At 46.2% G+C, this 7312-nt stretch overlaps 2 pseudogenes; both read left to right on the top strand.

Annotated features, from left to right (window-relative positions):
- Positions 1–481: 481 nt before the first annotated feature.
- LOC101402756 (kinesin-like protein KIF15 pseudogene) lies at positions 482–6052 on the top strand (annotated as a pseudogene).
- Positions 6053–6337: 285 nt separating this feature from the next.
- Positions 6338–6948, top strand: LOC147914309 (kinesin-like protein KIF15 pseudogene; annotated as a pseudogene).
- Positions 6949–7312: the final 364 nt, after the last annotated feature.

Below are 7312 nucleotides of genomic sequence, written 5' to 3'. Positions count from 1 at the left end.
AACACCAGAAGAGTAAAAGTTAGTATAGCAAAACCTTCAAATTCTGAGGTGCAACCTAGAATTCTATATCCAGACAAATAATAAAGTGTAAGGGAGAATAAAGGTATTTCAAAAATATCAGGACTTCTGCCTGATATTCTAGGAAGAATAGATGTGCCCTATTCCTCCTAGTAAGGACAACTAAAGTACAGGACATTGTACGTAAAGCAAACATAGGAAGACTTTGGAAGGTGGAGAGAAGAAGCTGATTGGCTAGGAACCTCAGGACCCAAGAAAAAATATAGTGGCGAGTTCTAGGAATTTCTTCTTGCTCGTATATCCCAGAATTGGAGCTGAAGAATTCAGCAACCCAGAAACGCCAACAGGCACAGACAAGAAACGCCCCCCAAAAACCCTGCTCTCTCTAGTTAGAGGACTAGAAAAGTGGCAGCCAAGCAAGACAAAACACTTTTTGACAAGAACTCCTCTAATCCAGTCAAACATGGCAGAAAAGAATGTGAGCCCACCCTCACCCACACCAGCCAAGGCCCAGTGGGGAGCCCGGACTTCCACCTTCACTGGACTCAGCAAGGGGCCCCAACCCCCACAATGGGTGGTGTCAGAGAAGGCTGACTGGGGAGCCAAGACTTTCATCCCTGCCAGCCAGTGGAAAATCCCCACTCCCATGCTGTCAAGAGAGACCATGTAGGGAAATCAGACTTTTTTGTAGATGCTTTTCATCAAGTTGGGGAAGTTCTCCTCTATTCCTATTTTTCTAAGCGTTTTTATCATGAACCAGTGTTGAATTTTGTTAAATGTTTTTTGCCACTCATCAGTTGATATGATCATGTGATTTTTCTTCTTTAGCCTGTCAATATGGTAGATTACATTGATTCATTATCAGATATTGAACTAGCCTTGAATTCCTGGAGAAGCACGCACTCGGTCATGGTGAATTATTATTTTTACATATTGCTGAATTCTATTTGCTAACATTTTGTTAAGGATCATTGCATCTAAATTTATGAAGGATATGGTCTTGGGTTTTCTTTTTCATACAGCTTTGCCTGGTTTTGGTATCAGAGTAATACTATCTTCATAAAATGAAACTGACACAGCATCATCCTTTCTGCCATATTCTTTTGGTCAAGTAGTCACAGAGCCCAGATTCCAGGGATGGGACCATAGACTCACCTCTCAATAGGAGGAGTGTAAAGAATTTTGGGGCCCCACTCGAAAACAACCATATCTCCCTAGTAAGGTATTAAGCATCTGAATTTCAACTCAAAATGCATTATTTCAAGAATGACTTACTAGCAAAATAATATGCTTTCAAAACGTCATAGGCTAACTCTTTCTTTGCTAGGTGGGAGGTGGGAGCCGTCCTGCCTTTGTGTCTTATCTCCTTTGTTTCTAAGGGAAATGTGTTTCGAGTTCTTGAAGTAATATGCAAACAAAGTTTTGTAACCCAACCCTTTCTTTGTTGTGTTGTACTTCTTAATTCTACAATTTAAAAAATCAGTGGGACCAGGCCATAAAAGGCTACTGGAGGACCCCCTGGAGCCTGAAAAGGAGCTGGGGAAGAAAATAGTGGTAATCATGACACAGGGTATTAAAAGTGCCTGGAATATGCTGTCCTGAAAGCCAAGGGTGAGGTCTACCTGCTCCGTGCCATTCCTAGACAGGGCCGGCCCGCCAAGGGGGTGTGCTTCCACGTCCAGGGCCAGCGCCTGGGGGCAGAAGGTGGTTTCCTGGTGAGCCTTAGTTCTTTACACAGCTTTGGTCAACAGAAAAGCAGCCCCCTGCTGTCCCACAAGCTAGGTGAGGCTAGCTATAGAACTCTAAGTTCCTATAGGTGTGCAACTTTATTGTGGTGCCTCTCATTTAGAATTGCCAAATTTCAGTTACAGGGTGGGTGGTGAAAATAAAGATGTAATTTCTTCCCACCCAGAGTCCTGTCCTGAATCTATCCAGGGAGCCCAGAGTAAGGGCCTCTGCTCCAGCAGCAGATTTCTTCCCAGGGTGAGAACTGCTCTTTGATTTGGCAAGTGGGTCTTTGGTTTGCAAAGGAGGCTCCTGGGCTCTGTGGGAGAACAGAGGAGAGCTGCTGGTCAGCATAAGAAATCGAGACAGTTTTTTCTTGCCCCAGGAAGCGTGGATTCAAGTTTCTCGTGAGTTGGGACAGGAGAAGGAGAAGTAAGGGAGACCCTGTGTGAGAGGGACTTGGAAAAGGGGCAGGGCCTAGGACTCCTCCAGGACTGTGGAGGGGGGGTTCCCAGGGCCCTAGGGAACAACAGTGTCTGCTCAGGTTCAAGCTCTCTCCATTCTTATCTGTGGTTATCCTCCTTCCTCCACTTTATAGAAAGTCCCTTGTCAGGTGTCAGGAATGATGGAGAGGGGTCTATGTCAGTGCTGGAGGAAATGAGAGCTGGAGAAGCCAACAGAAAAAAAAGATAAGACACCTACCCACTTCCCAAACTCCCCCTAACACACACGCTCGCATTTCTGTTAAAAGCTCCTGTGGAAGTTCAAAGCAAGACGTGGAGTTCGGTCATAAGGGGTTTGTAGGCTCCAGTCCCTGTTGCCTTTAGGAGCCTTGGCCTCAGCCAGGGCTCCTCTCGGTGTGGTGGGGTGAGCAGAACAGAGGATTTCAGAGGGACGAAGGATTCGTTTTCAAAATGGCACAACTCTGCTTTTCCAAGTGAGCTCCTTATTTGGAGTCCTGACAAAGCAGATAAAGAGAACGCCCTGACTGAGGGAAAAGGGCCTTCTGCAGCAGCACCCAGCTGCCAGCACCTTTGCAGAAACCTCGGCCCCAGGGACACATTTGAGAACCTTGAGTGACTTCTAGGCATCGCTTCTTGAGACTTGGAGGAATGGATCCATAATAGTGACAGGGCCATGGGGCAACGTCCAGCACATTCTGTGACCCAGACTAGCCCTGCTGCCCCTCCCCAGACTTCCCTTCTTCCTTACCTTGAGCCTCTTTCTCTGAGACACAAAGGACACATCCCAAGGCGTGTTCCTGACCTGTTCCTGTTGGCTCAGCTACCTGGCCACCCGGGCGTGCCTGCTACCTCGTCCCCGGCCTGAAGAGCCAAAACGTGGGACCTGGAACTTTCCTTAGAAATACCTTTGACAATTTTGCTCCACCTCGTCTAGGTCCTTCAGATTAGAGTTTTTTTCGCAGCTCTTCTTTGGAATTCTCCAACACAGCCTCTCTTGGGGCCTTGTGACGATTTACAACACAGGAAGAGTCAACCGCCTCGCAGGGCGGCCGGCTTCACCACGGTCCTTCACTGCCGTCAGTTCCCCCAGGGTATCTAATGGGGACCAGGGGCTGCCGTTTTATGTTTGTTTTTCATTCCTCCCACTTCATTTCCAGGAAGATTTGAGATGGCTTATAATTTTTTCTCATTGCTACACTAATTACAACAGAATATATTGGGGAAGGTAAGAAATCAAAAGATAACGGTATGAGAGGAAAGATTGTCAGGAGTAAAGGTGGTCAAAATACATCATAGGCTATAATTATTAAAAAGTTGAATTCATAATTAAAAAGCTCCCAAAAAAGAAAACTCTAGGCCCAGAATAGCTTCACTGGAGAATTTTACCAAACATTCAAAGTCAAATAACACTAATTGTGCATATCTCTTCCAAAAAGTAGAGGAGGAGGGAACACCTTCCAAATTATTTTAGGAGGCCAGTATTACCTGGATACCAAATCCAAAGAGAGAAAAAGAAAAAAAAGAAAACTCCAAACCAATATCTCTAACGAACTTAGATGAAAAAACCCTCAGTGAAACATTAGCAAATCCAACCCAACAATGTATAAAAAGAAGAATCAACCATGACCAAGTGGGACATTCCAGTTATGTAAGGTTGTTCCAATATTTGAAAATCAGTTGATGTAGTCCACTACATCAACAGGCTAAAGAGGAAAAATGGTATCAATTGATACAGGAAGAACATTTGGCAGAATTCAATGCCCATTTGTCACAAAATCTCTCAGTGCACTAAGAATAGAGCAGAACTTTCTCCACCTCATAAAGAAGAGCTACAGAAACTACAGCTAACATTAGGCCCAACTGTGCTCTCCCTAAGGCCCTCCTGGTGCTCATGTGGCATGGATACCATCCAGGGAGCTGGCTGTGCTCACTTGTGTGCATGAGCACAGTGGCATCTTGCAGGAGCGCTTACGATGGCATCACCTTTGCATCTGGATAGACTGATGCAGGGAAAACATTATGATCATGGATCTGATAATTTTTCATAACCTGAGAGTAATCCCACAGTTTTGAATATTTATTTTTCTTAATTGTGAAAAAGAGAAGGCTGAATATATATATATATATATTATATACAGTTTCCTTTGCCAGTGTTCCTTTACTGAAACCTGCCTGTGGGATTCTGCCTTGGTTGGTCTGCATTCAGGGAGCTTATAAGAAAGAAATCTGGGGGCTGGCCTGGTAGCATAGTGGTTAAGTTTGCATGCTCTGCTTTGGCGGCCCGGGGTTCACAGGCTCAGATCCCAGGTGCCGACCTACGTACCGCTTGTCAAGCGCTGTTATGGTGGCATCCCACATATAGAGTGGAGGAAGATGGGCACGGATGTTAGCCCAGGGCCAATCTTCCTTAGCAAAAAGAGGAGGATTGGCAACAGATGTTAGCTCAGGGCTAATCTTCCTCACCAAAAAAAAAAGAAGAAGAAGGAAATCTGTATGGTGAGTGCAGTGGGGCAGGTGCTCAGCTCGGTGCAGAAGCCCACCTGGCGGTGGAGGCATGGCTATGCGCACTGACATTAATGAGAGAGTTCTCTAAGTCTCCCGCTGTCTTTACAATTACCATAGTCAGTGGTGAACAGTAATGACAGTCAGAAGACACAGACCTCCCTACTCAAACTGGTGGATTTAGCAAAATCTGAAAATAACGATACCATGCAGAAGGGATGAAGGTGAAGAAAGCCGGTAACAGAAACTGACCATTGAGCTGCCTAGGCCAAGTGATCACCACCCTTATCCATGTGGTAACAGAAAACAAAAACAGGTGCTGCAGAGACCCCAAGCTTCCCTTCTTTCTTCAGGGTTCCCTTGGAGGAAACGCCAAAACTGCCTTAGCTGCAAATGCTGTCCTGGATCCAGGTGTACTGGGGCACTCTCTCCATGCTTAATTTTGCTCCAAGCTGATTAAAAACAAGGTGGTGGTAAATGAAGACACCGGAGGATGGGGAGCCAGCTGCAAGCTCGTGTGAAGAGGCTCAAAGAGCACAGCCTAGGTTGGGGCAGAAACGCCCAGCAAGCTTGCTGACCAGAGACGCAGAGAAGGCTAGCTGAAGTCTTCCTGAGAGGCAGTGCTATTCTTTAAGATATCTGAACAGGAAAAGAAGTCTCTGGTAGAAAGAATTACCCATGTAGGAGGCCTTGTCCTCAAAAAAGAAAATGTATTCAGTCCAGTATGATGATAGTTAAATTTCAAGAGGATGAAGCAGTGCACCTGGAGAGGCTCCAGGAGGACCCTCAGGGAAGTCTGTCTGAGGGGTAGGGTTGTTGCTCTCACAATTAAGGGGTGAGATTGAAACTCTGCAAGCATAAAAGATCAGCACGCCAGAGCTGCCAAGTACACTATGGAAAGTCATTCTCTCAGGAAGGAGAACAGAAGACACAGATCATGAGATCCTGAGTGAAGAGGCCATGAACCAGGTGCCCAGATCATTGCAAAACTAGAAAAAGCTTTTTCTGAAATATCTGGTACAGAGAAAACAAACAAGGGTCAGTAACTATTCCATAAAGTTGCAAAAGAGCTGGGCTTACTGGCAAACGCCGAGAAGTGGGAAGCACAAATCCTGCGAATTGAGACAGAGTGCAATGATTCAAAGCAAGCATATGAAAAGTTCAAAGGAAAAACTTCGAAGAAGTAGCTAGAACTGGAGTTAGAGTATAAGTCTTTGCAAAAAGCAAACCTTAATCTTGAAAACCTTTTGGATGCAACCAAAGCCTGCAAGTGATGACAAGTTTCTTAGCTGAATAAAATTCATGCAGAAACACCAGTAGAGGCTGATCAACTTCGGTCTTGATCACAACCCGCCCTGAGATGGGATGGCTCTCAGTGCACTCAGAACTCCAGTGCCTTAGGTCATGAGCCTGAAATGAGCCAGCCCCTCCAGGGCTGAGTAAACAGGATGTTGAGGGACTCAAAATGGTGCAGCAACACCTGTGTGCTTTTCAGGTAAAGTGGGATGAAGAGGATCCTGAGCAGCAAGGTCGGGGGAGACTGACAACCAGGCACGGTTCTACACAGGTGCAGGTGTTTTCCTCATCAGGAAGAACTGAGAGACCAAACTGCAGCAAGAATATCGCTCATGGGTGAGTGCCCCTGGGAGGCAGGGGCACTCTGAATTTGTGGAATTCACGAAGTGGGAGTGCCTTTGTGCAAAGTGAGGCACGTGGCCGCACGTAGCTCTCCACTCTGCAGACGAGAAGCTATCTTCATGAAGCCAGAGTGTAGTTCATCCAGAGTCAGGACAAAGAACTCAAACCACTTTCTGAAAGACACCTGCATATACAGTTCCAACTAGATAATGTCAGATTAGAAAATAAGAGCAACTTGAAGGGAAAGTCCCCTACAAGATTCCTGTGACAGCTTATAAGAAATGATGAAGTGTGAAACAGAACAACTTTCCCAAAGCTGACACAACTACAGAGGAGAATGAAACTCTGAAATCCAATCTGAATAATTTGATGGAGCTTTTTGAGGCAGAAAAAGAATGCAACAACAAACTTATTATGTGAAGAAGAAAAAAGAAACCGTTCTCAAGAATCTTACAAGTTCTTGAGGCTGTATAGCAAGAGAAACGGAGAAATGGCCACCTGTGAGCAGCAGACAGCAAGAGCACAGACAGAAGAGAGCCTTCTGCTACTGCAAGTCACTAGTTCCCTGGAGAAGTCCAGAGATGCTGGCAGGAGGCTGTAGCCAACCTCACGGAGCCAGATCCAGGCACTGACATCACAGAAACGACGGGCAACCGGAAGCAAGACCTGGAGGACAGAGCCGCAAATACACAAAGTAGCTCTGGTTGTCCAGGAAGCACGTGAGCACTGACAAAGAGACGGGAAGTGAAGACTCTGGATGTGAAAGGAATTGTCCACTAAGACAACTGAGGACGAAGAGTTCCGTGAAGACCCGGCTCATACCCTGGAGCACCTCGACGTGCTCCTTTGAGGCTTGAGGAGAGCACTGGGGCTGTGACGGCCTGCCCAGGAAGAGGGCAGGGACCCCGCAGCGCTCCAGGAACTCCAACACCAGCTACACTGGGAGGGAGAGGACAAGACGGGGA

Source organism: Ceratotherium simum, chromosome 21, assembly GCF_057802395.1.
Source record: "Ceratotherium simum simum isolate JZ-2026a chromosome 21, ASM5780239v1, whole genome shotgun sequence".
NCBI lineage: Eukaryota > Metazoa > Chordata > Mammalia > Perissodactyla > Rhinocerotidae > Ceratotherium > Ceratotherium simum.
Note: the sequence above shows the minus strand (reverse complement) of the source record. Positions and strands in the feature narration are given on the sequence as shown.